Source organism: Amphiura filiformis, chromosome 18 (assembly GCF_039555335.1).
Source record: "Amphiura filiformis chromosome 18, Afil_fr2py, whole genome shotgun sequence".
Lineage (NCBI taxonomy): Eukaryota > Metazoa > Echinodermata > Ophiuroidea > Amphilepidida > Amphiuridae > Amphiura > Amphiura filiformis.
The window spans coordinates 60,317,453-60,326,165 of NC_092645.1; the positions used below are offsets into that span (position 1 = coordinate 60,317,453).

General features: G+C 38.1%; 1 non-coding gene across 1 annotated transcript; it reads left to right on the plus strand.

The window, feature by feature from the left end:
* Nucleotides 1-5,733: 5,733 nt before the first annotated feature.
* Trnai-aau (transfer RNA isoleucine (anticodon AAU)) lies at nucleotides 5,734-5,807 on the plus strand. The gene has a single exon. It is a non-coding gene; the product is annotated as a tRNA-Ile (tRNA).
* The last annotated feature ends 2,906 nt before the right edge of the window (nucleotides 5,808-8,713 follow it).

Sequence of the window (8,713 nt, forward strand, 5' to 3'; positions counted from 1 at the left end):
AAAGCATGTGTCCACTGATTTTCCCCACGACGTCTAACTTCGCATAGGCCGAGGATATCCCATGTGATATGATCAAGTTCTTTTTCCAACTCATGAAGTTTTGGTTCGCCAAGGAAGGTTCGCACATTATATGTGCAAATAGTCAATTCCTTTATGGAGCCTGTCCTTTCCCAGTGATTCTTAGCACCCTCTACTCTCGCCTCACCATAACCGCTCCCGTGGTCAAAGACTTGAGAGCTGCTGGGGACTGAGGGCCGTTTCATACTTTGTGCTGCCATATTAGTTGGGGGTTGTGGCCCTAACTCGTCACGCTGGCCACTGTTGCGGGTTGACGAGTGCTACGTTGATGTTAAGTAGCTCGGTCACTGTTGGTCACCCAGACAGGATCTGGGGGCTATATGGTACTACCACCCGGCAAGGGAATGAGCTGGATGTCAGTATGCCTCTGACAACCGATCAGAGGCATACGAATAGGACCATTTATATTGTGTTAAAGATGGACCCGCATTCGTCACTACTTACACGATGGGAGAAATACGCGCACACCAGAGAGATAATTACAATTTATATAGAATTGGTGATTTATATAAAATAAATTAAATTAAACTTCAACATTACCTGCTTATTTCGCTTACCGGGAGCGCTTTCGAGGAACTTTCTCCTCATCAGCCGATGTTGTTAGCTCTGATGTTTTTCTTGTCATAGAGTGGTCACCTAATCAGGTTGGTCTCTAGTCGTCTCCAAGAAAAACATCAGAGCTAACAACATCGGCTGATGACGAGGAAATTCCTCGAAAGTGCTCCCGGTAAGCGAAGTAAACAATTATTTTACCAAAACAGAGTTGAAACAGTGGCGTACCGTGGCCGCCCCAACCCCGGGGGCTGAAGAAATTTCAATTTTGCCGCCCTTCCTCAACAACCCCAAAAGGTTGACCCAATTTTTTTTTTTCGGTCGTTTGAAAAAGTGACAATTTTTCAAAATTTCTTATGCTTTATGAAATTTGTCCGCCCTTTTTTATTTACTAATTCTTTTTGCCGCCCCCTGCTTTTACCCCGGGGGCTGGCGCCCCAAAGCTCCCCCAAATACGCGCATGTGAAAGACCATTGACTTTGATAATTTTAGCTGTAAAAGACCATTGCTCATTTCTGATTTTCTAACAGTTCGCAGATCCGGAAGATCCCCATACATCCCATACGCCGCATCTGCGAAAGCCCCATAATACCCTGTTCGGCGTTGAACATGACCACCAAAATAACAAAAAAGATTACGATTTGCTTTATCGGTTGATTCGATTCTTATTAATGCCCGCTTCACCAGTCAGTGGTGCGGCCAACTGCTTTATATGCATTTAAAGTAAACAGGTATATTACTCCTGTTTACTCATTCGCTTACTATTTGTTTCCGGGGTACATTTAAATTCAATTCCTAGATACATATAAATTGAGCATTAAGAGAATTAAAATGAAATTATGGATATGATGGATACAAAAAAGTACAATTCAAAACTATATGTACCGATTTCATCTCACAAACAAGTACATCACAAGTTCTCAATATTCGCTGGCGACGTGATGTAATAATCGGATTAATTACCATAGTAATAGGGTAAAACAATTTTGGAAAATATCGCGCTCCACTACAAGCAGGTTGCACTCATCACCTGTGCATGTCTGCAATCATAGATTGAATACAAAACAGTTCTTTTCAAAGATACAAATCTTACAGGTGCGAGTGATCAGCATGATATGGTTCAATGCAGAGGTACCGCGTGAACGTACGAGTGGAGTGCGGTATATTCAAAAATTGTTTTACCCTATTGCTATGGTATTTAATCCGATTATTACATCCATGGAGCTATTAAAGATGGAGAAGCAATAGATTATGTAACGCATTGTTCTCTTGTGCCGATTTGAAATCTGACAAGCTATTCATCGAAAGGTACCTTTTGTTCGGGACAAAGGGCTTCCGCCATTAAATCAGTAAGCTGACCTGACAGTGTATTAACGCTTTACCTAGCAGGCTACTGTCAATAAGTGATCAAACGAAAGTCGCGTGAAAGCGCCTATTGGAACGAAAAGAGAATGGCACAAACAGTGGCGTACCGAAGGGGGGGGGGGGCAGCACTTCTGTGAGAGGTCTTGGGAGGGGATGAGAGAGGAAGAGGTGGAGGAGGGATATGAAGAATGAGAGGGGGACTGGAGGAAGAGAGAAAGAGGAGGAAATGAAGAGAAATAAATAAATAGAAGTAAATAAATAGAAAGGTAAGGAAAATGATAGGAATGAGGGGGACAAAAAGTAAGAGGAGATGGAGAAGGGAAGGGAGAAACGAAGAGGGAGTGATACTTTAGCAAGGAAAGAATAAGTACAGAGAAAGGAAAAGAAAGGAATGACAAATAAATGTAGGCCTTACATGTATAATAATTATAGAAACTAAACACAGCCCCCACATAGTCCTAACACTAACAGCACTATAGGCAGCCATTCGATGATGTCAATGCCTTTATGCGTTACGTATTTAAAACGCCCAGTCAGATGTATTTTACACCTGCCAAGCACAATTCACCCAATTTCGAAAATTGGACGTTGAATTTAGACTCTCATGAATATTGATTGGCAACATTTTCCAATATGTCAGCGCTCAAATCGGACACAATAGAACAATAGACCATTCAGTGCGTTGATTACATCACTTCGCCAGCGAATATCATTATTCCTTCTGAATTTGAAAGTTTTGAAGGATTTCGAAACAAAATTGGCTTTAGAGCCTTAAATATTTGGATGGTTTATTTTAATAAAGACAATTTTATATGCATGTCTGAAGTAATACTACTAAGTTTCGAGAGATATGAGTAGTATTAGGTTTCTTAATTTAGATAACCGAGACATGGATCCAAGTTCGGATTCTATGTTGTATATTAATGTATGCACACTTGCATGAGAGATCTGAGAGGATATTCGTGCGGTTTGATTTCACGGAATCAAACTAAAGTGTTCAACATGACCATATATAGCTATACTACTATTCTAATTCAGAATATATAAGTGGTATATTTTGTGAAACACTTATACTTTCCTTAGACATGTTGAAGAAAGTAGTGTTTTTGTTTTGTATCAAGATTCTTTTAAATTAGTTTCACAAGGTGAGACATATTTTGGATATTTTCTTTTATAATTTACCCCTTTATGGTTTTGATTTTAGACTGGAGGCAGGTTTCTTCCAGGGCCCGTAATTCTTATAATTTTAATATGGACATGAGTATTGCATAACAATACCCTGCTATGACAATGGCTGCACTGGGTTAATCTCATTATCTCCTAATACCCCTAGCCTACCAGGAAAATCACAAGGCCAGCCATATACCGTACAATCGGTCATTTCAAATGTTTAGTTTTAGTTTTGGTTTTGGTTTTGGTCACGTGGTTTCCTATTATCCTGCCTAACCACTTGACTCACAAGATATCGAACTCATTGTTTCTACCTTTTGTTAAAAACTGAACATTTGTGTCAGGCAGTTTCGGTTTTCGTTTCAGTTTCATATAAGTGGTGTGAAGAAGAAAATTATTTGATTTGAAGTTACCTACTCTAAGTATACAAAAGAAATGTTTAAATTTCACAGTGCAATATTCACGAGGCGAGAAATCGAGCATGGTAATCTACATTGAAAGACGTGGTTTACAAAATCGAATAAGCCTAAGCTATTTCACCTGTGAAAAAATATAGACCATCGAAATATTTGCATTCGACATTACAAAAGCGGCGACTGGGTTGTTATAAACAAACTCGCGACATTTCAAAAGCGGCGACTAAAGTGTTATAAACAAAATCGATCCATGTCCTTAATCCCATGTACCAGAATCAATGGAAGGCTATTATATATGACTTGCAATATAAGCAATTTTTACTGGAAATTAAAATAGAAGATAGAGGGGGAAAGAGAGAAGATAGAGGGGGAAAGAGAGTTTTGGGGAAAAGAGAGAGTGTGTGTAGGGGGATGTAAGGGCAGGGAGAAAGGGAAACAGATGGGAGAGAGCATTGGAAGTGAAAAGGGAAGGGGGAGGAGAGCTCGAGATAGAGGAGATATCGAATATAGGGGACGCGAGGAGGGGAGAAGGAGACACTTGGGGAGAGGAGGTTATATAAGTGGGGGAGATGGGAGCCTAGGTAAGAGGTATGAGTTGTGCTGAACGGGAATAATAAACAAATTCATAAGCAAATCATCTCCATGAATCGTATATGTTTCATACAAACAAACAAAGGCCCCATCCCACCCCACCCCACCCCTCAATATACGCGCTTGTGTATATGATTTCTAGGCCTAGAACTCGGAGTGTAATATGCCACCACAGAGAGCATCAATTGTCGTCCGCGAGGATAGATTTCCGATATCAATCATGATAATAATTATGTTAGCACAATAGGCTATTGTATACTTTATGATTGCAGACCAGATCTGCTCTACTTTTTAATCCCTTGATTTTTGGTTTCTGAACAAAAGAGAAACCAAAACTAAAGATTTGAAATGAGGGAATGGGTGATAAATTTCTGGTTCGTTTTATTACAAAACGCAATTGTCGATAATCTAAAAGCTTTATCCAAATCCAAGAGAAGAACTAACTCTAGCAATTTATATGGATTTAAGTTATATCAGCCATTGCCTTTTTGATATAAATGGTGTTTTATTGATGTGTACAGTTTCCCATTAATCATAACATGCTGTTGTACATCCAAGGTCAAAGGTCTTACATCCTATATTTGACATTGTTCTGGGACTGTTCTGATACGGATCGCCGTAAAATAATAATTTGGATGTCTTTTTAATTTTGCTTGAGCTGCAAGTCGGTTTGTACCAAGGAGGTTTAACAAAGAAAAGGGCAATAGATTACGTAGCGCATTGTTCCTTTGATGCCTATTTTATTTGCCAACAGGCTATTCATAAAAGGGGTACCATTGTTTTGAGCAAAGGGGTTGCGTCATTAAATTCATCAATGCACCGGCAGCATATTGACGCTTTACACAGCAGGCCAGTATCAATAAGTGACCACAATAAAGTCGTGTGTAAGCGCATCATTTGTGAAAGTGGTACCATTGTTCTCACGTTTCCCAAACATTGCCAAAGGTGTGTTTGTGCGGGTCTTTAAAGGAGGCTTTAGCTATCGATGTGCACCTCTTTATCACCCACATGACTTAAGACGCTTCATTTATTTTAAAAAATGCATGCTTTTTTATACTCTTTTTCATGTTTATGCGTTACGTAATTAAAACGCCCAGTCAGATGTATTTATACCTGCCAAACACAAGACACCCAATTTCAAAAACTGGACCTTGAATGTACACTCTTATGAATATTGATTGGTAACATTTTCCAATATCTCAGCGCTCAAATTGTACACAATAGCTGAATAGATGCTGCAGTGCAGTCTATTGGTTTATACCATGTTTGAGCACTATGCAGATACATCTAGGGTTCAGAACCAGAAAGCCTTAACTAACTGTGACCATATCTCATAAAATGAGCATAAAATTGGCTCATTGCTTTGGTCTTCAAAAATCAATATTCCTCAACAATGTCTTTTGTTTTCTATTGAATTTTGTCATGATGATTAATGGACTGTATCTTCTATAGTGCTCCGGCGATATGCTCATTTTGTGGGAGCATGAATTGTGAGTTGAGGCTTTCTGGCTCTCAACCCTCGACATATGATTTCAAATAATACTCTCGGGTAATAGTACCTGGCCGGTTAGCTCAGTTGGTTAGAGCGTCGTGCTAATAACGCGAATGTCATGGGTTCGAGCCCCATACTGGCCATATAATTTATTGTTTTTGCACTGTGACCTTTTTCTGATTGACGGATAACAATGCACTACATTTGTATTGTTATTATCATCATTGGTATTATTTTACTGTTTTGCTAGTTTTCATAGAGCCAGTGGCAGTATGTGGCTCAAATTTGAAGTCAGTTACATTAAGGGCTCGGATAGCGACGTTTTTACGTATTTTTTGTGTGACCCGAAAACACATCAGACAAATCGAATTGCATTTTGAAAACGGAGTATGTCCTTCTGATGTTAAATATTTTGATTTTTTTTAATTTGCGATAAATATGATACACATTTTATGGCAAATGATTAAAAATTTATATTCAACAGTCCTCGAAGTAAATTGCATAAAATAATCTTAATGATATGTACTTAATGATCTTAATGATGTGTAGCTGGGATGAAAAGCCGTTCATCCTATGAAAATTTTGTCCTTTCGTATTGATATAGATTTTTTTCCCAAAACACCAAAAAAATCAAGTCCTTTTGGGAAAAAATATATATCTTCAATATGAAAGGCCAAAATTTTCAATTAATGGTCGGCTTTTCATCGCAGCTACATACACATTAAGTACATATCATTAGATTTATAAAATTTACTTCGAAGAGTGTAATATACAGTAAAAAACATAAAAAATATCAATTTCTAATAATTTGCCGTAAAATTTGTATTATATCGCATATTTAAAAATATCAAAATTATTTGATATCAGAAGGATATTCCTTGTATTCAAAATGCAATTTGGTGTGTCTGGTGTGCTCTCAGTTCCCACAAAAATACTGTGCAAACGTTGCTATCCGATTCTTGAACTAGATTAGTAAAATTGACACAAAGAAGAATGACTCATTACGAAAAAGTCGTCCAAATATTTTGTGATTCTGAACAGGAGTAACAAATGGGTTGACCAGGTCTTATCAAAAACTAAATCTAACCATGGTCTGTAGAAATAATGAAACTAGTTTAATTATTTCCACGACTTGATTTTTAAAACAATAGTGGAAATATTGCTGCAAGGAACAAGGAGTGAGCTTTGGATCAGTAAAAATTAGTGGTACAAAGTACATGTAAGTTTGAATCATTGTTTTCTTATTTTGAAAATTAAACATCAACAGGAAATAGTCCTGGCCCTCTCCTACAGACCCGTATACATTTTTCAAAGAGGAAAGTTTGAAAGTTGATTCGAGTAGGGTATGCATAGGTCTTCCAAATTCTACTAGGTGGAAAATTCCAAACTCGGGCAAACTATGTATATGGCAATTTTTCAAAATGGCCGCCAAAATGTACTTATGCACCAGGTAAAATGACAATAACTCTGAAACTACTTGACCTAGAGGGGTGATTGAGGTGTCTATCCCCACTAAATCGAGGCTGTCTGATTGCATACCCTACTCGAATCAACTTTCAAACTTTCCTCTTTGAAAAATGTATACGGGTCTGTCGGACAGGGCCAGGACTAAAAACAGGAATGGTTAAATTTAATAAACTCTCTCTCTCGGACTCTCTCTGGCGTAAATATCGGTGAATCGGTAATAATATCGTGCTGATATTATATGTATCTCTCTAAGGTGGCATCGTGTATCAGTCTCTCAACGGTACGTGGGATCATTCTGTATTAAAACGATCCAGCTCATCGGTCTGAAGATTTATTCGCTCTTATGAGCTAGCGACGAATGCGAGTCCATATCCAACATGATTTGTTTGAGTTGCATAACGTGATTGATATGAGGTAAACAGTGAATAAGTTCCAAAATAATGCAATGAATACAGTTGTAAACGCGAATATCGTCTTTTTGAAATCCCCATATAGATGAATTAAAAGAAAACAAGAACGTTCACTGATCATAAACATAACGAGTAGTTTAAACTGAAAAAATAAATATTGTCCTTGTAAAATCACAGTTTGGATAAATTTACTAAATATCGATCGAGTGCAAAGGATTTTTAATTTTTAAGTAATACATTATATAGGTAGCCATAATATACAATATTGTATACAGATAAAGAAATCAATAAAAAAGGGAAGTAAGACAAAGAAAAATATTAAGAACGAAAGTAAAAATATAGAGTGTAAGACAAAAACAAAATGTTAAGAAAAGAAAGAAAAGAAAGGGAAATGAAACATAAAAGTTTGTCGTTGATAAAGAGCACTCCAACGCAATGAAATAAATAGGCAGGATATTATCAGATGGGAGCAAATCTGCAATGGGCAAAAACGGCTTAATACTGTAAAACACTTTAATTTCGCGGGGTACTTTATTTCGCGAATTGGCGATGATCGATTTGAGTATTTGATTTCGCGGGAGCATCCCGCAGGCCTGACACCTTGTCACTCCCACTGTTCAGCTGTTAGGGGTATTCGGTGAGAGCAAAATGTAAACAATATTCATGATATTAGGTCCTTGAGTGAGCAACAGACTTTTGGACCAACACTCTAAACACATACAAACGGAGTCTTTGGGTAACAGAGATGCTAAAAACAACAGCCCTACATACGCGTCACCGCCACAATGGGAGCGCCTCCAGGACAGGCTACGGGAGCTACAATCCCGGCCATCGTTCGAACACTTGTGTAAAAGTAGGATTGTTTTAACACGTATTTTAGTTATACTTAACATACTTTAGCATTATTTGGTGTAAAGTCTGAACCCGTTCCTACTACTGCAGCCCTCCCCCTTCCCCACCAATCAATGTTGGATGTCTCTACGGGTGCATAGCCAAATAAACAACTACCAACATTGATCCGGGGGAATGGGGGGGGGGGGTATATTTGCAGTACTCATGTCAAGATGTCAAGTCTGAAAGTTATTCAAGCCGAATATGTTCACGTGTCTGTTCTAAGGCGCTGATAGTTTCCATTGATAAGGTGAAGAATCTAATTCACGATAGAGAATAGC